This window comes from Lagenorhynchus albirostris, chromosome 1 (assembly GCF_949774975.1).
Source record: "Lagenorhynchus albirostris chromosome 1, mLagAlb1.1, whole genome shotgun sequence".
In the NCBI taxonomy this organism is placed as follows: domain Eukaryota; kingdom Metazoa; phylum Chordata; class Mammalia; order Artiodactyla; family Delphinidae; genus Lagenorhynchus; species Lagenorhynchus albirostris.
Genome location: NC_083095.1, coordinates 46,186,273 through 46,202,768, shown reverse-complemented (window position 1 = coordinate 46,202,768; position 16,496 = coordinate 46,186,273). Strand labels below are relative to the sequence as shown.

Here is a 16,496-nt window from a genome sequence, read left to right as displayed (position 1 = left end):
CCCGCTGAGAAGCCAGAATGCCCATGTCACTGCTAGACCAAGTTCATCCCATGAGAGTGCAAATGACTGCGATGCCTTTTCCCAGCATAAGCTTTTATCCTCTTTGTCAAGATTTTGTCATCCTCCTTCCCTTCCCCTATAAATCATCCATTTTCCCCCCACCAGACTCACGGAACAGAGAGAGGCATGCCCATGTCATATGCCTGCACTGAGCATTCTTTCTGTAGTTTTTACTTGCTTGGCCTTTTAGTTCTTTTCTTTCATCCCTATCAGGATCTCCAGACTGAGGTCGTGGAAGGTCAGAGTTAAAACCGATACCGAGTGCTTTTCATCTGAAAAACTGAGCTCCGTGCTTTCTGGATATCGCAGAAGTTTCCCCTGTCTGCAGCAACCCTTGCCATACTTGTGCTTCACTATTTCCGTTTCAAGGTTTAGAGGCCCTGGTGATAGGGAGGAACTATAAATAAGAACAACCCTGAGAGTGATAGGATGAGCTCAGATGATCCTTAAATTTTTGGCCTTTCTCTTGGTTTAGAATTCCTTAAGACCTATTATAGTGACTTATTTCACTTGACTCAGAATACTCAGCATCCCCTTTAGAGCTCCTACGTCACTTACAGAAAGTGACATATCATGGCTGTGATATCTGTCAACTCACTGCTTATTGAAATGCCTTTTATTATAAGGCTCAAAGTAAAGAGGGGGTGAAGTGGACACCACCTTAATGATATTTTACACACATACTTAATTGCCCTGAGGAAGTTCAGTTACATGAGTTGTAACATAAAATGACTAAGTTCTCTACTCTTCTTTTGTTTGACAAGTTCAGTTGTCATTTAACAGATTTTCCTTATGGGAGGTAAGCTTATGCTTTCTAAGGATGGATGAATGCCTTGCAACTAAATTGGTATGTTGGAGTTTAAGCATATTAAAGAGTTGATTCTTTTTCAAAACTTCCTAGTAGAAATGCACTACCCACAAAGAGATTTTGTAAATAATCTCTTCTGGATGATTAATATGTATATGTAGTCATGCTGATAGCTTATTTGAGATATCCATGATATAAATATTGATGTAATATCCTTAAATAAGGAATACCATACATTATATGTGTATACATATATATTCCAGAGTGGTAATATATTCAACTTAATCTTTATTTGACCTCTGAAGGCCTCTCAGATTTGGAAGGGCCATCGATATTTCCTCATAAACAGAGTCCTAGGACTTGGCTTCTGTATAGACATCGGAGGAAATGCCCAAGGACTTTTGTGTGCTTGTTGTAGTAATTGCCCTCACTGTCCAGAACATTATTCCTTCCGGCTAATTCATCTTGCTCCTTTTTGCCTCCTTCCTTCCATGTGAGGGTTTAGAAGATAAATTATACTCAGGAGTTAAAGTTCTCTGCAAGTTCACACCGCAAATTGTAGAAAGAAAACCAGAAATTTACACTTCTACCCTTTATCTTAATTCCTAGCCTGTGCTAAACTCTTAGGATCCATAACCACCTCATATGATGATCTGGAATTCTCCTGGTTTCAGTGGACCAGAGAGAACTGTGGCAGTCAGACCTCCATTGCATATTTCCTGGCCATATAGTCAAAATGGTAAAAGAATGAAATGGTCAGATCTCTAACCTTTCCATTTCTTTGCTTTATAAATGAATCACAGTGATCTACGAGTGAAAGAATGTAGCTCACCAGTGTCATTTGGGATCTTCTAAAGTAGTAGGAAACTCTGCATTCTTCAGACCAACTTGTGGCATGCCAGCACATTCCTCTGCGATGAGGTGGAGAAATACTGGTGGCGGTCTGGGATTTGTAGGGCTGGGTCGGAGAGCTGCTGTTTAAAAATACATTTAATTATATTCCTTCTCTGCAGTAATATTGATACCATTTTTAGCCCATTACAAATGCTGTGATTTTCATTTAAATCATGTCCATTATCTTATTGACCTGGTTTTTATTTTGTAATCAAAATGTTCTATTTCTGGATAGCTTAGGCCAGAATCTTTTTTTTCTTTTTTAAGGCTATGGACCCTTTGTGGACTTTTTCTTCCATATCTGTGTGTGGATGGGCTGCCTCTGCGTGCACTGAATTACAGAAAATGATGCTATCTTGTTCTCTTTAAGGGTGCAGCTTTTCTGTACTTAATTTGGCAGGATGCCCTGGGACCTCACATCTGGTGACTTTTTTTGATGAATGGGTGATGGGAGAGTTAAGAAATTCTACTTGTATTCAAAACGAGAGGCAGAGGTCTTGATTATCTTTTTTCCTTCTTTCTTTGCTCTCCCTCTGCTCTTCTGCCCTGTCTGTATTTTCAGCTTTCTCTTCTTTCCTCTCCACTCCTCCCCCATATGCTATCAACCTCTTACAGAGTTCTACTCATCTGTGCTCTCTCCTCACATGCTCTTTGACACTCATAGGATCCCACTTATTTTAGGCCTTTGCCTTTTCTATGTTTCTTTCCCTCCTATTTTCTTCCTGCTCTCTTCCTTACCTTCTCTCTCTTGGTCTCAGCAATACAGGCCCTATTCTTCATTTCTCGGCTCTGATTGGAAGCTTGTTCCGGGGAGAACCCCTCTGGAGGTGTTCCTGGGGCTCTGATCCTGGGGCTTATCTTTCATCGGTGTCTGATCAGGGCCTTGAGACCCCCGAGGAACTTTCCACTTTACCTTCAAGGTTTTTTTTCAGTATCATTTCTCACAATCCTTCTTGACACATGAAGGTACTTTGTTCTTTTCTCCAGACCATGAACAGAATCAGGGAATTTTAGGATGCAGAGTGACCAGCCATCTTATTTCGCAGGTGAGGAAGTAGAAGACCTGAGAATGGTTTCTCCTAAGATTCTAAGGCAATCTAACGGCAGAACCACTCAACTACCCCATTTCCTGACTCCTGTTTTGGGGTCTCTTCTCGTCACGCTCTTCCTTAGCCAGGAAGTCGTGTAGATGTTTTGTCTGGTTCCTGTTAGCACTCATTTCTCTCAATCACCATTAACCTTCTCAAATATTGTTTGGCTTAAATGACATTTTAGAGTAACTGAGTCTTAAATGTGTCACTTTCTTGTCAAAAGAAGACACAAAAGATGAAGTGCAGTGACAAGTGTCTCTCTCTGAGTTTTCATCTGAAAAATCTGGGGATTTTCTCAGGAATACTCTTTTGCTCCAGGTCATTTCTGTTGATGTATTCATTCCTAAGAGCTGGTAGATGACTATGACATATAATATTCAAGCTTGAACTCCTTCCTGCCTAACTGGAGTCTCTCTGCTAATCAGGAAACCACAGTTAAAGCTGTGTCCTGAACTCTGCCCAGCACATCAGCTTGGCCAGGAAGGATAGGGAAACCCTATTGGTAGCAGCCACGGGGGACTAAGGGAGTAAGGTCAGCTAGGAGCTTAGCAGGGAAGACATCAGCACAGGGGACATTCTAGCCACCCAATTGTCTCCTTGTCTTCTAAATTTTCTCTGTGGTTGAGGTCAAGCAAAACCCAGGATGTCAGCCCCCGGGCTAGCAACCCTACACTTTGGTATTTTATGATCTAACAACAATTTTTTTTTTTTTAATTCAGGAGGGTCAGTATAGGGTTGTTAGCTTTCATCTTGGAAAGTAAGGATATTAAAAACAGCAGTAGAAAAAATTGTCATATAATGTTATAATCTTTTCATAAAAGAAAAGATATTTCAGCACCAGAAGTAGGAAGAATATAATCTCAGAATAAAGGAGAGTCTTCTATACCACACACATAGAGCTTCCAGAAAAACTCACATTGGGTTGTCCAAATTTTTCTTATTAAACCACAGGACAGTATAAATTTTGTCCTAGAAGCAGTGTTGACCTGTGATACTTGGGAACCGCCAGCCTTCACTCCATGGCTAGTAGACCCCTGCCCCCTCTCCGGGGAGAGCACAGAAGAATGCACGAGGAAGATGGCCTGTGAAATAGCTCCTCAGTCATAGGAAGTGTTCAGTAAATGGTGTTTTTTTTAATTCTCTCTTGGTGAAGTGAATTAGGCTATTCATTAGAATGACTATTTCAGGTTGGGCTTCGAGGGACACTGCTTTTCTTTGCTGCTTTTCTTTGTAGACTGAGGTCGGATCTTCAGCTTTGTAGATCTGAAGGTTGATTTGATCAGTTACCTCATGGATGATCTGGGAAGACTTACACTTCCCAAGTTCAGAGGAGGCTGATCCATAAACAAAAATGCCGGCTTGTTGCTTTACATGTAGAAGATATGCTTTTTCAGAGACCACATCAAGGAATCAGTCTGCCCAAATCCCATGTCCTCCCTACAGTGGGGGTGAGGGGGGATGGATGCTGGTGTGGGAGAGGGCAATCACGGCGTCCACTTTCCTCGGGGACGACAGACTCAGAGTAGCAGGAACTGGTAGACTGAATTTATTCCAGCAATTTAGGGAGCCCATTGTATTCACTGCCGTTGTTTGTTTGGTTTTTTTCCTCTCCTTTGGACATTCCTCCTCGTTGAGAGACAGTAAAGCAGAGCGGTTAAGTGCAAAGGCTCTGGAGCCAAAATGTCTGGAAATCCAGGCTTTCCCTCTTACTAGGTGTGTGACATTGGGTAATTTATTTGACCTCTCTGCTTCAGTGTTGTCATCTGTAAAATGGAGTTATTAATAGAATTTGCCTCATAGGTTTGCTTTGATGAGGAGAGGAGTTGATACATGGAAAGTGCTTAGGACTGTTTGGCATATAATAAATGATCAATACATACGTATTATTATTATAATGAATATTATTGAGGAAGCTAGTGGACATGGAAAAATGAATACAAATTAGATGGGCAGAATTGGTTAGATTCTTACCCTTTAACTTTCCTTAGTGTAGAATTCAACTCTCTGGCAACCTTTGGTTTCGGTTTTTACCCTTCACCATTTCAGTAGATGTTCATATCATGTCACGCTGTCTAGATTGTTTTCTACTGTGTACTGTTCCCCGCTGACATGGAGAGATACTCTGATCTGAAGCTGTCAAGTCTTCTCTTCCCAGCGTGCACTTTTGGAGAGGCTTCTGTTCTCAGTGCGGTGGACTCCTGTCTGGGTCTCTTCCATAGATCACTGTTTCCCGGACTTTCCCCCTTGAGTCTGAACTTGCCTTATCTGGAGGTGGTAGCTCTTGACATACCAGATGGGCATGAACCTGTCTGCTAAGATAGTGAGTGATGCTGAGACACTTGTGTAGATGTGCTTTAAAATAAGTAGCAAAAATAATTGTAAAGCTGATTCTGTGACTAGCTTTCCATGTGCTTCCTCCTATTTTGCTAAGCCCACAGGGCAAGGTGACAAAGAACCTGATTATATTCCATTTCTCCATCCCCTGGAGACACTTAACAACTATTTTCCAGGGGGAGTCAGTGCCAGATTGACTGGTATTCAGCATGCCTTTTATAGGAATGCATGCATTCCATCTAATCTATAGATGTGTTTAGCACCTGTAGTGTGATCATATTTCAATTTCCTCACTAAACTTACAGTGATAAATGACAAGTTTTAGCCATTAAAATAGTTTACTATAAAATATTCCAGGTACATTGGCCACTGAAGCAAACTAATCCACTTACCACCTATCTGTGATGTAATGAGAAACTAAAACTGATAATCAGCTAATCCTTCTCTTTTTTTTTTTTTTGAAGTATAGTTGATTCACAATGTTGTGTTAGTTTTGGGTGTACAGCACAGTGATTCAGTTGTATATATTCTTTTTCAGATTCTTTTCCCTTATAGGTTATTACAAAATATTGAGTATAGTTCCCTATGCTATACAGTAGGTCCTTGATGGTTATCTTTTTTTTTTTTTTTTTCCTGCGGTACGCGGGCCTCTCACTGTTGTGGCCTCTCCCGTTGCGGAGCACAGGCTCCGGATGCGCAGGCTCAGCGGCCATGGCTCACGGGCCCAGCCGCTCCGCGGCACGTGGGATCCTCCCGGACCGGGGCACGAACCCGTGTCCCCTGCATCGGCAGGCGGACTCTCAACCACTGCACCACCAGGGAAGCCCATGGTTATCTATTTTATATACAGTAGTGTATATACGTTAATCCCAACCTGCTAATTTATCCGTCCCCCACCCCTTTCCCCTTTGGTAACCATAAGTTTGTAAAACTTTCCTTCTGTAAGTAACACTATCAGTTCACATAGATACTTTTCCTCACTACTCTGTTGTGTTCCCTTCCCTGTAAGCACAGATTTCCTCCCTGACCCCTTCCTTATTTTCCAAGGCAGCTAGAATTAGCGATGTGATTGGGCTGTTGGTCTTGCTTGTTCATTGCCAGTTGAGAAGTCAGATGCTAGGTTTTCAGAGGGAGAGAGTTGAGGTCAGCTGGAAGTACTATTTCTAGTTTTGTGGTCAAGATATTTTGTAGAGAGTGTTGCAATCTTGCTGTCAAAGTTGTGCTGGGTTCTCTACTAAGGCATGGACACCTGTCCATCCTCTGCAGTGGTGCAGCCATGTAAAATGACCACCAGCTCCTTCCTAGGGGCCGGCTGCACCTGTAGGCCAAGTCAGCCATGTGCAGTAAGTGACAATGTCGAGAAACTTCATATGAAGACTTGAAATCAGGCAATGAAGAGCCAGCCTTTTTCCCATCTATACCTTGGGCATGCGAATGTCCTCCTTGGGTTCTATTTTACAATTTGGTAGACGTGGATAGTCTGAAGACTGTTCCGTTCATCCCAGGAGCTGAGGCTCTGCGGGGTAAAGATACCCTTAACAGCCCAGCTCAGCTTTAGATTCTAGAATCTTGAGGTCAAGAATTTTCTTACATTGAATCCCACGAAATAGATGTGAAAGGTGCTTAAAGGGAAGGTGTAACTATCTGTTTTCTAATTCATTAGAAATTTTAACCTGGAGCTGCAGAGCTCCCAGACCTCTCACAGAGGCTCAGCGACACCCCACATGGTCTGGATCTGGGCTATATTCTCCCGCCAGGCCTTAGTCAGCCCCAAAGTTTCAGCCTTTCTTCTCTGAGCAAATGACTGCCAAGTCCCATCTTTAGATACCCCCTATCCCAAGCCTCAGACCCACATTTCCAAAAGCTTGTATGACATCCTGCTCTGGGTTGCCATGGCCCTATCACAGCCTGCCCAACAAGAAGAATCTCCTCCTTACCCAGTATTGCCTGCCCTCTCCGCCATTTGTGATGCTCCCACTGTGGTGTCCACTCAGTCTCCAAATGAGGGTCAGTCCATCTTCACAGGCTTCCTCCAAGGAACTCTTCCCAGCATAATGTCCTTACTTTTCATTTTTGATTCCCACTCTTAATTTTATTCATTAAGATTAATCTTAACAAACAATCTTTTAAGATTATTCGTTAGAAGAGAGGTCAGATTGGGGAATTAGGTGCAACTCGTGGCTGGGCATGTCCTACACACTGTGCAGGAAGTAGAGAATGAGCAGAACTGGGCCAGTCTGATGCTTTGAAAACGACGGCTCTGGGCAAGTTGCTTGGCTTTTCTGAGGCTCAGTTTGCATACCTGTAAATTGGGGATACCTTGCTCACAGGGTGCTTGTGAAGGCCTGATATCATAGGTGAGGCATCAGGCAAGGAAGTATTAATGACACTTGGGAATGTAGCATCCATCTTATCTCTGGCTCTGTACAAAAGAGAGATGTTTAGGATTGCAGTTCCACATGGCTGTGGCTGGTTCTCAGTCCCTTATGTGCCCAGGCATGTGAGAAAGTGCTAACATTTGTTCAGCACGCTGGGGTCACCCAGCTACCCTGAGCCGTCCCTGACTGCTCGAGGGCTGAGGGGATCAGTATCTCCACAGCCTATGGAGATGCATTTGAGACATGTCATGGTTGAGAACTGTCTCACAGTTCACAAGAGACCTGCCACCTTCCCTGGTGGTATCCATTTTTATCATGGCTATTTAAAAATTTTTGTGTAAGCATTTATACCATTTAGTCAGAGACGTGACAGAGTGGAGCCAGGGTCAAGGCTTTACCCATTCTCTTGCTTCACACAGAAGGGTGTGTGATCATAGAACATATCGGTGGAGACCCCTACTGGTTGGGACACTTACTGATACCCTACATTCTCAGCAGGGAGGATCCTGAAACCACTTTTCTGCTCCCTCCGCACAGGATGTGGAGCTGCTGACAACCCTGTGGGTCTCCACACTCCATGCATCCCCCAGAGAGGTTTGGCCACCAAAGGGGATGCCCTGGGAAGTTCGTCCAGGATTTCCTGTGCTGCTGGGGCGGCTTCCTGCACTGGGCAGCAAACCAAAGGTCACAGACTCTGCAAATGTACCGCCTTTGTTGCTCAGTGGAAGGCCCGGACCACAGGGGTCCGAGTTAATTGATCACACTGGGAAAACTACTCATTGAAGTTGGACGTAGCAGTATGACGGAGAAGTGACTGAACTGATTTAGGACGGGCTTAACTGAAGAGCCACGCTGCCTCAAATCCTTCATGGAAGTAGGCAGGATGTAAATAATAAATCATAAATAAATAAAACTCCAGAGCTAAATAAAACCCCTTTAAATATACCATCCCTCACAGCTGCAAGTATTGCAAAGTGGAATTAGCCAGGATGGACGATTAAGGGCTTTCACTCCTCAACACTGAGACTGGATTCAGCCTCAGATACTTTTCATCCAGAATATTTTTATCCAAACCCTGTATAGTAGCAATGATGAGTAAAATGATAGACTGAGATCTGAAGTACTGAACCAAGGCAACTAAGTCGATTTTTCAATCCAGCTGGAATTTTAGGGATTCAAGTTTTCAGTCAAAGGATCTTAAGATACAGTGTGAACCTCCACACCTCATAAAGCACCATCAGATAAGTATACACACACGCACATAATGTATATGCCATAGACATCTGTATATGCACTTATATATATATAACATATACACGTATATAACTAAAAGGCAATATATTATATATAGACAGGTATATATACTTTAAAATATATAACATATATACTTTTATATATAACATACTAGATATTTTAAAGTGTATATATTTTATATAATAGATTATATGTATTTAAAATATATAGCATATATACTTTTATATAAATACAATAGTTACTTTTAAGTATATAGTATATATTATAGAAAGTATATAGTATACATATACTTTAAAATACATAGTATATGTACTTTTACATATAATATACTATATATTTAAAAGTATATACATACCTGTATAGTATAGACTTATATATTTATATACTTATATAATATATATCCTGTCTTTTCATTTTTCTTTCTGTTTAGCCAAAAGCACAGCTACTTTTTCTTTCTGTCCTGTTTACAGCAGTGTTACTCACTGCATCTTATGAGGAGGCTTATCCAATAGTCTGTAAGATAAAAATTAAGCAAACCAAAAAAAAAAAAAATACATCTTCCAAATGGCAAAAAAAAAAAAAAAATTAAGCCCAAATTATCCTTCAAAGTCTTAGGAAGGCATCAAGTTAGAGACCGACCTACAGTTCCTCCCTAGGTCCAACTTGGTCATTTCCCCCGTCCGTTATTGGAATAGATCATTAGCTGTTTCTTTGGTTGAGCCTCTGATGAGGTACAGAGAAGCCCATTGGATCCACTCGGCCATCAAGCTGTGCTCTTTTCCCTCTGACAAGTGCCAGATGTCTGTGGCATGCTGGGGTAGTCAGCTGCTCTCTTGTGGGCCCTCCTCCTCCTCCAGTCAGTTCAGTTGGAAGCCAGTTGAGAGTTGCTTGTTGCCAAACCTGTTTATGCCAGTTGTACTTTTTCCATTGAGGACATGTAGCTAAAAATTATGTAAACAGATATATATGAGTGTGAAAAGGAGAGGTGTTTCTATGAAAACTATACTGTTGTCTTGAACAGACTTGTCAATGATGAATTTGATTTAAAAAAAAAACCAAAAACTGTAGCCAAATTAAGTGTAAACAAGATAATTCTAAAAGATTAGGGGAAAATTTATAGAAATCTAGGCAGCTTCCCCAGTCAGATGGCTTTTCAGTTGTTTGGGGGTTGTTTTCTTCTTTAAGAAACTAAACCTGAAAATCATAGTAGATCTCTGGTTTATACAGGAAAGACAATTGGGAATTCCAGACAGTTGGACCCATCATCAAAGACAAGGCATTGCTCCTGTACCAAATTTGTGAATGAGTGTACGCTCATATATTTAAATATCTATGAATAAATGTCAGTTGATATATATAACAAGAGTATCATTTTTATGATTCCATGCTTTAACCAGTTTTTTTTTTTTAGATTGTCAACCCAATCCAAGCTACTATATGTGTTGGATTAGAGAGTTTCTTTTTTAGTTGCGGCATGTTGTGTAAAATATACATGTCTACTGAGCATATCAAGATGCTTACACTATGTGATTTACAAGAGAGCTGAGCCAGGCTGAGGAGAGAGCAGACACACCTCCTTTAGCACCCTCATCCAAGGACACATGCTAATTGAGGGAAACTGTAGGCTGAACCCTTTGCGCAAGCTTTCTGGAGCACACTCAGTTTCTGTCTCCCATCCTCTCTCCCCTTCTTCCTCTCTCCCCTCTCTACCACCTCCTGTTCTTCCTTCTACTTCTCTCTCCCTACGCAAATGTAGTTGAGGTCAAAGAACTCTGAAATAAATAGGGGAGAAACCATTTGGAGTTGAACGACAATATATTTCAAAGCACTTGTTCCAAGAAAGATAGGATCTTTGGCTTAAAACGGTTTGAATATATGTTTATTTATGTGAACTCAGCAGAGAGAGAGAGAGAGAGAGAGAAGGAGAGGGAATTCCTTTAAATAACGAGCTTTGATTTATTACAATGTGGCTTACGTTAAATGGTTTAGGAATATACCTGTTTCTCATGAAGTGAGATCAGGATATAGCGAAAGAAATCTTATTTGAAGTGTCCTAAAATCCAGTGTGTTTTAAGTCATTTTTTAATCCTCTTTGGTCTAAAAACATTGTGGAAAGACCTCCCTCTATTTCTGTGCTGTGTCTAGACTATGTATCAGAGCGCAAACAACTGCAGGAAAAATGTGAGAATGCCTGTGGATTCCGGACATGTTAACAGAGGTATCTGAGAACCTCAGGAAGAATAATATTTTACAGTGAGGTGGTTGTCGTCTTGAACAATAGAAGCCATATGAATGTGCTTTAATTTATGCTAATGTGGAATGCTTAAAATCATAAAACGGGTATGACGATTGGGTTCCTGTTCACCCAGGGAATGCGGCTCCCAAAGATAAGTACGCCAGAATATGAACTTCATGGGAAAGCATGAATCCACCCACTTCCAACAAGTAAGAGGCCGTCCTTCCTTTCAGTATTAGCTCTTAGCGGTTTGATTTTGATAGATTGTGAGGTATTTTATTCTAGAGCATAAACCAGATGCTTCTCTCCAGGTAATGAGGAACAACTGATGGCTGCCAGATAAACTAGAAAAGAAATGTTTCTCTCTGCAGTTCTGGACAATAATGCAATTTAATGGCATTTCACCTGAGTGGACTTTTAAGATGGATGGAGTTTTCTTTTGCTTCTCAGGGCATAGGTCCAAATTTGGAGCAGATGGCGGAAAAGATGGATGGCCACAGAGATCTCCAGGTGAAATTGGTTGGATTTCCTCAATCCTCAGTAATTCCTGTTTGATCATCGTCCATGTCCATCTCTCTGACCCTACATAGTGGGCCCTGGTTTCTGAGGATTTTCTGTGTCCAGAATAACGAGAATGTGCTGACTAAACTCTGAACAGATTGAAAGAACTCCTCACCTGACATTTCAGGCTTTTGGAAGAAAGGGGCTGTCTCAACCTGGAATCTTGTTTTCCTTACTTCGAGTAATAGTGGATTTTCTTTCCTCGCAATAAGAAGACACAACCGGGCAGGGTGTGGACCCTAAAGCTCAGGGAGTGAGTTTAAGAGACAAATTGCTTCCACTGTTGTTCAGGTGAAACCTAGTAAAAGAGAGACTTTTGGGCTCTTAGATTAAGTCTGGTGAGAGACTCGAGGTCCCCCGTAACTAAGCAAGACAGAGAGTTAGAGGTTACCCCAACTGTGGAATAAGGCATAAGAAGCAGCAGATGATTGTGGGAAAACCCCAGAAGTGTTGTTCTGGGCCACTGAGGTCAAGAGGGGACCCTCAAGATCAATAGAAGGAGGGACCTATGGGAAGTACTAGGGACAGCGATGCTTTGTGGATTTAATTAAAAAATGTCTTTGTGAAGTCCTTGATCGATGGCCTGATATTCTCATTAACTTCCGTGTTAAGGTAGACCTAATTGATGTAATTGTTTTTGCTCATACTGGAGACTCTCCTGCTAACCCATTTGTATTTATTATTTTTCCTGTGGTTGTAATTAGCCTCCATTCAGAGCCAGATGCCTTTGATTTATAAATCGCGTATATTGTCAAAGGCACTTAACTAGAAGGACAAATGATTCCCACTTAAGATGAGAACTTCTGTGTGATTGACAGAGTGAGCACTAGCCTTTTGGTTGCCATAGGCCTGCAGACACATATGTGCCCCCACATGGTGGAGGAATGGAATATACCAGCAGACTAAAAGCTGGCAAATCACAGGTGCTTAAGACCCTGGAAGAAAGTGCCCCAGAGGTGTACACTTAGTTTTAAGCAAAGCTAAATAAGTGTGACATTTTCGATGGGCCTTCTCTTCACTTGAGCAGAATGACAATATTTTACTAGTCAACCAAGAGATAAATCAAGATTTAAACCAACTTCTCACCTATCACACAAAGCTTAACCTCAGTAGTTATTAAAAATAAATGGGATTTCAAATAGATATAGAAGCACCTATTTTATTTCCAATTTCATGCTCTTGTATTTTGCAGTATGGTTTTAGATCTGTTTGTGAAGACTGAATGGGGTAAAAACAGCCTGAGAAACAGCTGGGAGGGGAACAGGCTTTCAAGTCCAAGACAAAGTCCAGGCTCCGGGTTCAGCTGTTACCAGCTCACCAAGTGACCTCAGCCCAATTTCCTCACCTTGAACATGGAAACAATAATGCTTACTGTCTTCTTATGGGATGCAGTGATATCTGTGACTGGCATCATTAGTGGCTTTGTGCTGAGAGATGAGGGTAGAACCCCTCATCTCTTCCTCAGGGACCATGTGTGGAGATCAGGGCTCCAGGGCCAGGAAGGGCATTGGCTTTTATCCTCTCCCTAGTCTCCATGGCAACTGCAGTATTGCTACCCCAGGTCATTCTGATTGAAGAGTCAAGGAAAGGTGCATGCCACGCCTCCACATCCTGACATTCTGCTGGATGACCTGCTCTCTTGGTCATCTTCTCCCAGCCCACTGTGCTGGTGACTTGGAGGAAGTCTCCATGGTCCCCCTCTTTCTTACTGTCACCTGCTATTTGTTTCACCAATAACTGTGACTTCCAGGTGAATAGTAATTCTGCACTGACAGTTTTTCTCACATCCATCACTTTATTTCCTAGGTAACGTTTACTGAGTCCTTACCACGTGTAGGCACTGTGCTTACACTTCACTGCGTTATCATTTTGTTAACACGAGAGAACTGTGGATAAGAGAGGTTAAGAGAGCCCCCCGGACCTGACAGCTGCTCCATGGGGGCCCCCTCTCTCCCGAGGCTGCAGACACCCCTCACCCTGTGTCCTTGTGCCTTCTTGGTGCAGTTGTCCTCCAGCTGTTCTCTCTCCACCCGGCTCCCTCCTGTGGCCACCAGCAGATGGATGTCCCCATACCGTACCATGCTCTTCAAAAACTGCCACTTGTTTTTTCACGCACCAGCCCTTCAAAAGCTGACCTCGCGTGTCTTCGCTCCTGCTTTCCCCAAACCAGTTCTCAGCAACAGCCGAAATATTCTCTTTCCTAGTTCCTAAATACTCCTGTGCGCCTGCACGTGTGCCTTCCTCCACCGGAAACAGCCTGCCCTCATCTCCATCTCCCTACTTCCGCCCCATCCTTCAGGGCCGAGCACGGATTGGCAACCTGTGCTGCCTTCTGTGACTGGCTGGACAAGAAACCGTTTCTCTTCCTTCTGAGTTTTTGTGGTACTGGCTGTGTAATCACTCAGATGACGTGCTAGATGACATGAGGCCTGGCTGCATACTATTCCTTTCTCTGGTCAAGATCCCTAGAAGGATCTTGTCCACAGGCGAGAAAGCCATAAAGAAGTTACTGGCAGTGTTAGGGCTGGAGTTCAGTTTCCCCAAATCCCGGACGGGTGATTTTTTTCCTGTGATAACTTTTTACCTTCTGTTCTTCCTTGCAGGGCACAGACTTTATAGCGTCCAGCGTAGAGGCTTGTATCTAGGGGCTAGTCAGTAACTATTTGTTGAAAGAAAGCAAATGAAAGAAGATAGGAAGAAAAAAATAGTAATAGCTAACACTGACGTGCACTTCTATTTTAATTTTATTTATTTAAGTTTCTTTTGTTTTCTTTTTTTTGTTTGTTTGTGTTTTGCGGTACGTGGGCCTCTCACTGTTGTGGCCTGTCCCGTTGTGGAGCACAGGCTCCGGACGCGCAGGCTCAGCGGCCATGGCTCACGGGCCCAGCCACTCCGCGGCACATGGGATCTTCCCGGACCGGGGCACGAACCCGCGTCCCCTGCATCGGCAGGCAGACTCTCAACCACTGCGCCACCAGGGAAGCCCTCTTTTGTTTTCTTTTCTAAAATTTTTATTGGAGTATAGTTATAGTTGATTTACAATGTTGTGTTAGTTTCAGGTACACAGCAAAGTGAATCAGTTATACATATACAGGTATTTTATTTTAATTTAATCCCCTTTCTAGTTTACTCCCTATAACATCCCTATGAAATAGGTACTGTTATCATCAGCCCCATTTTACAGGCAAGAGAGGTAAGTAACTTGCCCAAGGTCACAGAGCTGGTGAGTGACACTTATCAGGACCTGAACCCAGGGAGTCTGGCCCCCGAGTCTGTGCGCCTCCTCTACCGTGTTCCCCTGTAGGGTCAGGGAGGACTGACAGACAGGGAAGGATACAGAAAGAAGCAGGGAGCTCAATTCAGTGTCCAAGATGACTGAGCAGAGGAAATTTAGATTAGGCTGCTGTGTTTCATCTTCCTTTAATTTAAACTGAAAAGAGGCACCACTTACAAGCCAGGGCAGTGGCCAGGCTGCTGAGTCTGTAGCTGCTGCCTGGATCCCTGTTGCAAGGTAATTACTGTGAAACTCCCCAAACACAACTCCACATCTTCTTCCTTATAGTCTCTTCATTATAGGCGACTTAGTCCAGGGTCTGTTAAGGAGTCTACATGCCCCCAACTCAGAGTCCCTTAGAGAGGGGAAGGTTGCCACTTTCTCCTCTGAGGCTCCTTCTAGAACAGGGGTCCCCAACCCCTGGGTCCTGGGCTGCTCCCCATCGCTCGCATTACAGCCTGAACCGTCTCCCACCCCTCCAGTCCGTGGAAAAATTGTCTTCCCTGAAACTGGTCCCTGCTGCCAAAAAGGTCGGGGACCGCTGCTCTAGAACGTGTGCTTTCCGTGGAATGCTTTCTTAAAGAAAAAGTCATAGACTTGAAATCACCACGACTAGAAATGAGTAGCTTATATGTCAAATTCAGCGAAACAAGCAGATGAAGAATATTTAATGGGCGCTTTTATCGTTAGAAGCGACCTTGACTCTTTTATTTAAGCCCAATGTTAATGTGGTTGGTTTTGGGGTTTTTTTTAACATCTTTATTGGAGTATAATTGCTTTACAATGGGGTGTTAGTTTCTGCTGTATAACAAAGTGAATCAGCTATACATACGCTTATATCCCCATATCCCTTTCCTCTTGCTTCTCCCTCCCACCCTCCCTATCCCACCCCTCTAGGTGGTCACAAAGCACCGAGCTGATCTCCCTGTGCTATGCAGCTGCTTCCCACTAGCTATCTATTTTACATTTGGCAGTGTATATATGTCCATGCCACTCTCTCACTTCATCCCAGCTTACCCTTCCCCCTCCCCGTGTCCTCAAGTCCATTCTCTACATCTGCGTCTTTATTCCTGTCCTGCCCCTAGGTTCGTCAGAACCATTTTTTTTTCTTTAGATTCCATATATATGTGTTAGCATACGGTATTTGTTTTTCTCTTTCTGACTTACTTCACTCTGTATGACAGACTCTAGGTCCATCCACCTCACTACAAATAACTCAATTTCGTTTCTGTTTATGGCTGAGTAATATTCCATTGTATATATGTGCCACATCTTCTTTATCCATTCATCTGTTGATGGACACTTAGGTTGCTTCCATGTCCTGGCTATTGTAAATAGAGCTGCAGTGAACATTGTGGTACATGACTCTCTTTGAATTATGGTTTTCTCAGGGTATATGCCCAGTAGTGGGATTGCTGGGTCATATGGTAGTTCTATTTTTAGTTTCTTAAGGAACCTTCATACTGTTCGCCACAGTGGTTGTATCAATTTACATTCCCACCAACAGTGCAAGAGGGTTCCCTTTTCTCCACACCCTCTCCAGCATTTATTGTTTGTAGACTTTTTGATGATGGCCATTCTGACTGGTATGAGGTGATACCTCACT

General features: G+C 42.7%; 1 protein-coding gene across 6 annotated transcripts in view; it reads left to right on the top strand.

Annotated features, from left to right (window-relative positions):
• The window catches only part of SAMD4A (sterile alpha motif domain containing 4A), a 242,842-nt gene that overhangs the window by 108,656 nt on the left and 117,690 nt on the right, over nt 1–16,496 (top strand). The gene's annotated exons all lie outside the window — the stretch shown is intronic.